At 54.5% G+C, this 7,851-nt stretch overlaps 1 long non-coding RNA gene across 1 annotated transcript in view; it reads left to right on the forward strand.

Moving 5' to 3' along the window:
* The first annotated feature begins 1,269 nt into the window (after nucleotides 1-1,269).
* The window catches only part of LOC120983010, a 7,308-nt gene continuing 726 nt past the window's right edge, over nucleotides 1,270-7,851 (forward strand). The window contains exon 1 of the long non-coding RNA XR_005775045.1: nucleotides 1,270-1,488. This is a non-coding gene — a long non-coding RNA (uncharacterized LOC120983010). The remainder of the gene's footprint in view (nucleotides 1,489-7,851) is intronic.

Genomic DNA, 7,851 nt, shown 5'->3' on the forward strand with positions numbered 1-7,851 from the left:
ACAGCCTCCCGGGCCTAAGGGACGCGCGGGTCGTACGCCCTCCGCCGCTCCCCAGCGACCCGATTTATTTCGGACCTAAGGGATGCGAGGGGTGTCTGCCGTCCGCCGCTCCCCAGTAACCCGGGCGGGCCGTTCCGTTCCCGCGGCGCCCTCCGCTCGGCGGCTGCGCGTCTTCTCTGCGGTCGACACCCGTATGCCCGTACTTCCAGAAAAAAGGCGCCTGAAATCGCGCGGTCTCGCCGCGGGAGGACCTCCCGGGCCTAAGGGACGCTTGGGTCATACGCCCTCTGCCGCTCCCCAGTCACCCGATTTGTTTCGGGCCTAAGGGAAGCGTAGGGTGTCTGCCCTCTGCCACTCCCCAGTAACCCGAGTCGTTCCGTCCCCGCGACGTCCCCCTGCACGCCCTTCTCTGCTGTCGGGCCCCTCGCCGGCCGGCCGGTGCTGCCGCGCGATCCACTCGTTGGCAACCCCCACGGCGGGGTGAACCCGCGCCACGGCGGGGATCATACGCGCCGCATAGCCCTGCGTTTTGCCAGAGAAGAGAGACTACAGGGTTGAAGCGGGTAGACAAGGAGCCCGAGAGGCAGGCGACCCGTCCCCGGGCCTCGGTCCTGGGGGCTTCTTCTCCTCCTCCGGATACACCTCCTTCCCTCTCACCCCCACCGCCCTCGTCTGATCCTCTGCTCTCAGCGGCTAGGAGAGGAGGAAGAGGGCCGCGCCCGGTTGCGCGCGCGCCCTTCAGGGGCGGCGGTCGTTCTCTGGATCTTTCCATTGGCCTCCTCCTCCCTCTCCGCACCGGGGGGGCAGGTTTCTCCGGGAAACCCCCTCCTCGCTCCGTTGCCTACCTGGTTGATCCTGTCAGTAGCATATGCTTGTCTCAAAGATTAAGCCATGCACGTGTAAGTACGCACGGCCGGTACAGTGAAACTGCGAATGGCTCATTTAATCAGTTATGGTTCCTTTGATCGCTCCAACCGTTACTTGGATAACTGTGGTAATTCTAGAGCTAATACATGCCGACGAGCGCTGTCCTCCAGGGATGCGTGCATTTATCAGACCAAAACCAATCCGGAGGCCCGGGCGCGGCGGGGCCCGCGGGCGGGGGTGGTCTCGGCCTCCCCGATTTCCGCCCGCCGCCGCTCTCCCCGGCCGCTTTGGTGACTCTAGATAACCTCGGGCCGATCGCACGTCCCCGTGACGGCGACAATCCATTCGGATGTCTGCACTATCAACTTTCGATGGTACTTTCTGCGCCTACCATGGTGACCACGGGTATCAGAGTTCGATTCCGGAGAGGGAGCCTGAGAAATGGCTACCACATCCAAGGAAGGCAGCAGGCGCGCAAATTACCCACTCCCGACTCGGGGAGGTAGTGACGAAAAATAACAGTACAGGACTCTTTCGAGGCCCTGTAATTGGAATGAGTACACTTTAAATCCTTTAACGAGGATCTATTGGAGGGCAAGTCTGGTGCCAGCAGCCACGGTAGTAGGACGTGTGGAGTGAGAGCTGTCTGAAGTACCGTGTTTCCCAGGGAGATTTTTCCAGCTCTTCTCCCTGAGGATAGAACCAGGCTTGTGGGAAGAGTACCATCTTTTTCCCCAGCCCAGGCCCTGCCTCTCCCTAGGGAGAGCGAGGTGGAGGTGGAGGAGTTGGAAGACTCCAAATCTCTGGCATCCTAGGCAGGTCCCCAAACCTTGCAGTCTGAACCAGCCCTCCCGGTAACCCCAGTAATGGAGGCGTACAGTGGCATTCCGCCAGAACAGGAACAATTGCACCTACCAGCGTTGCCATCTTCGGATGAGACATCAGCCATGGAAGGCAGCGATGAGGATGGCGGTCTGCTAAGAGAGATCCGAATGTTGGAGTCGCCCGCGGTGGACTTTCGGGGTTTTGCCTTCGGAGAGGACCTGCTGGACGAGGACGAGAGCTGCGGCAAGAAGAAAATAAAGAACAAAAACAAGAACAAGAAAAAGAACGTGGAAAACATCCAGACACGTCTTGTCTATACGCGCTTGGTGGGGGCTGAAAAGTCCTCATCAGGCGTGTATCCCGCTAAACTCCCTGTCTCGGCATCTGAGGTGGTGCCTGAGCGGAGGAGCGGGGAGATTGTGCAGCCCAAAATGGAGCCGGACGCCGTACCTGCTTGCGGAGGCAGGGAGGAGGTGCCGGCAGAAAGCGGGAATCGGCAGTCACCCATTGAAAGTGGAGGGGGCGGGCAAAAACATCGGGAGTCCCCGCCCACCACTCTCCCAGCTGTTCCGTACACCACTCTGGCTACCGCTCTGCCTGCTGTTCCGGTATGTAGAGTGGTGCTGGGGCGGTGTGATGATGAGGTCACCGTCCCTCCTACACAGGGCGGTGATAGCTCTGGGTCCCCGCCTGCAGCTGCAAACGTGCGGCAGGGATCAAGGGAGGCGGCGGTGAATGAAGCAGGAGGCGTGGCCGGGGGTGTGTGCATGTGGGCGTGGCTGGGGAGGTGCCCGGCCGTGCTTCTGGACGCGCTCCCGAAGCTGGGAGTACAGGTGCAGGCAGTAAGCGCCTGCGTATTGAAGAGCCAGGGGCCGGAGCTTCCGGGGAGAATATGACTGCGGCGCTCCGGTCCACTAAGAAAGGGTGCATTGCGCCAGAACAAGTGGCCATGTACATTGCCGCTGGACACGCCCCCTCTGTCTCTGCCTCCTCCTCCAGCGCTGAATTAAGTGCTGGGGAGGGGGGGAGTGTGATGATCAATGCCCAGGTCTCAAGGGCAGCAGGGGGGGCTTGGCCAGTGGCAATGAGGGTGGCAGGGGATATAGTAAGAATGATAAGGAAAATAATAATAAAATAAATAATAAAGATAGTAAAATTAAGGATAGTAAAGTTAAGGATAACAATAAAGGGAAAAATAAAGGTAAAATGATACCTGCTGCACCTGCTGCACCAGCTGTCCCAGCAGGGAGAAAGGGTGCACGTGAGCAGGGTGTTGGTAGGGGTGTTGGTGGAGGTGCTGCATCTGGTCCCAAAGGTGGGATGGATGCTGGGAGTCAGCAGACTGTCGCTGAGAAAGCGGCTTATGATAGTATAGCTTTAAATAGCATAGCTAGTGAGGCTCGTCTGGTGGATGTCCACATTAGGCACACCCCAGATCACGGGGGTTTCACTTACTATGATTAGGTCTAGAATAGACAGTTTTTTTTTGAAGAAGGAGGCTACTTTCTCGCCCTTAAGGGTTGTGGAGGTAGAATTCTCCGACCACTGTCTGATTATGTTCTCTCTGAATATTTCAGAATCCCCCCAAATGTGAAGAGGTTACTGAAGGCTGAATGCGGGAGTCCTGGAGGAAGCAGAGGTGAGACAATCCTTTGAGGACTTTCTTCAGAGTCAGGTAGCTTTGCTGGATCTCTGTGACACTAAGTCAGAGTGGTGGGAGATATTCAAAGACCGGGCCGCAAAGTTCTTCCTCCAGCTCTCGAGCCTCAGGTCCCTGGACAGGTACTGCCTGTATCAGGGTCTGAGGAGGAAACTCGAAGATCTGGTCTCGACTGGAGGTAGCCGCGAGGATATCTCCAGGGTGAAATCTTTGCTCAAGAGGTGCCAGTATGATAGGCACACATCTTTAGTTTTTGAGAGGGACTTCGGGAAGTACAACTCGCCCGACCCCTACAGAAACTGTATGATGTCAGTGAAGAGTAAGTTAGTGACAGGACTGGTTGACAGTACGGGTTCCCTGAACAGGTCCAGATCAGGGATCCTGGAAGTCGTCAGATCCTTTTACTCGTGCCTCTTGGGAAAGAGGGATCTGGATCGGGACAAGATGTCGGCTTTCCTGGCTGAAATCACCCCTGAGTCAGAAGCTCACCTCTCTTTTGACGTTTTGGTGGAAGAGATCAGGAAGGAGGAAGTTATCCTGGCGGTGGAAGGGTTAGCTCTGAAGAAGTCGCCAGGCCCGGATGGCTTAACATCCGAGTTCTATACGACCTTTAAGGACTCTTTATGTCCCCTCTTGACTGAGGTATTCAATGAGTGTCTATCGTCGGGCACTCTGCCTCAGTCAATGAGGAGGTCAGCCCTGATCCTCCTATCAAAGGGTAAAGATCCGAGCCGTATTGAGAACTGGCGTCCCATAGCACTTCTCAATACGGACAGAAAGATTCTGGCCAAGATACTGTTTAACAGGCTGGTGAAATTTGCGCCTCAACTCCTTTCGGTGGCTCAGCATTGCTCGGTTCCAGGCCGCAGCACTTTTAGTGCTGTGCTCGGTGTCCGAGAGGCAGTGGAACAGAGTAGAGCAGGCCACTGGAGGGGGTACATGCTGTCCTTAGATCAAGCAAAGGCATTTGATTGGGTGAACCATGAGTACCTCTGGTTGGTCCTTCTGAAGTATGGCCTGCCGGGGGGGTTTGTCGATTGGTTAAGGATCTTGTATGCGGGGGCGGAGAGTTTCCCGCTTGTGAACGGTTGGTCTGGCTGCCCTTTTGAGGTTGGGTCTGGCGTTCGCCAGGGTTGTCCTTTGAGCCCGCTTTTATACGTGTTCGCGATTGATCCCTTTCTTAAGAGGGTCAATCGTGGACCGTTGGTGGGAGTCGGGATGGATCCGGCGGCGCCGGAAGCCAGTCTGAGGACAGTAGCGTACGCCGACGATGTCACCATTTTCATGTCCTCGAAAGGGGAGGCGGAATACGTGATGTCTGAGGTGGACCGCTACTCGGAGGCATCCGGGTCCATGATTAACCGGGATAAGTGTGAGAGTCTCTGGCTGGGAGGGGGCGATCCAGCTTTCAATCTCCCGGACACCCTCCCAGAGCCCCAGTCGTCAGCCAAAGTCCTAGGCATCCATTTCGGCCATGGGGATTATCCCACCCAAAATTGGGACGACAGGCTTAAGATCGCTACTCAGAAGATGGACCAGTGGAAGGGCTGGTCTTTGACCCTCAGGGAAAGGGTGCACCTGATCAAAGCTTTTCTGCTCCCTTTGCTGATCTATTTGGGCAGTGTGTGAATCTTGCCAGAGCCTCTCTGGACTCGGGTTTACAGTCTGTTTTTCCAGCTCTTATGGGGAATAGACTGAACCTGATCAAGAGGGAGGTGACTTACCGCACGAGGAGACTAGGGGGGTTATCTATGGTCAACCCCGTGGTGTTTCTTGTGAACACATTTGTTAAGGTTAATCTGGCAAACCTCTGGATGGAGAGGGCTTCTCCGTGGGTAGTCTCCTGCCGGGGGTGGTTTCGGCCTTTCTTCCAGGAATGGGAGACGAGAGGGCAAGTGAAGGACTTGCGTACGCCTCACGGATATCTTCCGGCTTATGTCACCCCCGATTCTGAAGGTAATCCGCCGGTGGGGTTTGGAGGAAGGGGAAATCAGGACTCTGTCAAGGAGGTCCCTTGATGAGAGGGTCTTGTTGTCCCCCTTCCAAAAGCCCCTGGCCCTCAAGGATTGCCCAAGCCGGGATCTAGACAAGGGGTTACAGTTGCTAAATTCTGCAAAGATCCCCTTGAAGTTTTGGGACTTGGCTTGGTGCTGCTTTCACGGGAGGCTGTATGTAAGGGACAACCTGAAGTACAGGAACTCTGAGGAAAGGGGTTGTCCCCGGGAGGAGTGTGGCTCCATACTGGAAAGTATGGAGCACTTCCTGCTTCAGTGTCCCTTTAATACAGAGGTGTACAAACGGGTGGGAGCTTCCATTGGCTGGCCTAGGCTAGCCAGCCTCTCCTATGCGGAGTGGGCCTATGGAGTGCTCAGAGACCTGGGAAGAAGGGACCTGTGCACATGTTTTTTAGTAAGCATAGTGGTTAGGTACTACACGTGGAATGCACGGTGTTTAGTTTCAACGAAGCAGAAAGTCCTCCCAGTAGATGAGGTGTGTAGGAACATTCTGGGGACCTGTTGAAGGTGCGTTCTCTTGAGTACGAAAGACTGGGTACCAGTAGGGCCTCTCTCCTCTGGAGAGGCTTTGCTTTTAGTGTACCGTAGTCTAGTAGTACTCTTCCTGGTGGTGGGCTGATACTCTCACCCGAGATTTTTGTTTTGGAGATGTACGAGTTTATGAAAGGCTTGCAAAGGCTGAACTTGGTCCTTCGGGTATGGTTGTGTGCTGTTATATAGAATAGTGTTTATTGTATAGTGTTTATTTGTATATATTGTATATTGTTGTAGGATAGGGTAAGCAGGGGTTAGTTAGTTAGGTTGGGTGGGTTAGGGTGAGGGGGGGGCACCTATAAAATGTGGGGAGGCCTGCATCCAGTCCTGGACTATGCGGACATGGGAGGACATAGGGCGAGGGCTGGATGTGGGTGGTGGAGATAGGGCTGGCCTCGGACTATGCGGACATGCAGAGGACATGAGGCGGAGGTCAGTCCTGAGGGTCTTAGTTTAGGATAGGGAGCGGCTAGGGACAGGTTAGGTTAGGATAAGTGTGTGGTATGATTTTGTAGTGTTATATATATAAAATATATATATATATATATATATATATACACACTGCTCAAAAAAATAAAGGGAACACTTAAACAACACAATGTAACTCCAAGTCAATCACACTTCTGTGAAATCAAACTGTCCACTTAGGAAGCAACACTGAGTGACAATCAATTTCACATGCTGTTGTGCAAATGGGATAGACAACAGGGGGAAATTATAGGCAATTAGCAAGACACCCCCAATAGAGTGGTTCTGCAGGTGGTGACCTGACCACTTCTCAGTTCCTATGCTTCCTGGCTGATGTTTTGGTCACTTTTGAATGCTGCCGGTGCTTTCACTCTAGTGGTAGCATGAGACGGAGTCTACAACCCACACAAGAGGCTCAGGTAGTGCAGCTTATCCAGGATGGCACATCAATGTGAGCTGTGGCAAGAAGGTTTGCTGTGTCTGTCAGCGTAGTGTCCAGAGCATGGAGGCGCTACCAGGAGACAGGCCAGTACATCAGGAGACGTGGAGGAGGCCGTAGGAGGGCAACAACCCAGCAGCAGGACCGCTACCTCCGCCTTTGTGCAAGGAGGAACATGATGAGCACTGCCAGAGCCCTGCAAAATGACCTCCAGCAGGCCACAAATGTGCATGTGTCTGCTCAAACGGTCAGAAACAGACTCCATGAGGGTGATATGAGGGCCCGACGTCCACAGGTGGGGGTTGTGCTTACAGCCCAACACCATGCAGGACGTTTGGCATTTGCCAGAAAACACCAAGATTGGCAAATGCGCCACTGGCGCCCTGTGCTCTTCACAGATGAAAGCAGGTTCACACTGAGCACATGTGACAGACGTGACAGAGTCTGGAGACGCTGTGGAGAACGTTCTGCTGCCTGCAACATCCTCCAGCATGACCAGTTTGGCATTGGGTCAGTAATGGTGTGGGGTGGCATTTCTTTGGAGGGCCGCACAGCCCTCCATGTGCTCGCCAGAGGTAGCCTGACTGCCATTTGGTACCGAGATGAGATCTTCAGACCCCTTGTGAGACCATATGCTGGTGCGGTTGGCCCTGGGTTCCTCCTAATGCAAGACAATGCTAGACCTCATGTGGCTGGAGTGTGTCAGCAGTTTCTGCAAGACGAAGGCATTAATGCTATGGACTGGCCCGCCCGTTCCCCAGACCTGAATCCAATTGAGCACATCTGGGACATCACGTCTCGCTCTATCCACCAACGTCACGTTGCACCACAGACTGTCCAGGAGTTGGCAGATGCTTTAGTCCAGGTCTGGGAGGAGATCCCTCAGGAGACCGTCCGCCACCTCATCAGGAGCATGCACAGGCGTTGTAGGGAGGTCATACAGGCACGTGGAGGCCACACACACTACTGAGCCTCATTTTGACTTGTTTTAAGGACATTACATCAAAGTTGGATCAGCCTGTAGTGTGTTTTTCCACTTTAAT

The sequence above is a fragment of the Bufo bufo genome, unplaced genomic scaffold (genome assembly GCF_905171765.1).
Source record: "Bufo bufo unplaced genomic scaffold, aBufBuf1.1, whole genome shotgun sequence".
In the NCBI taxonomy this organism is placed as follows: Eukaryota; Metazoa; Chordata; class Amphibia; order Anura; family Bufonidae; genus Bufo; species Bufo bufo.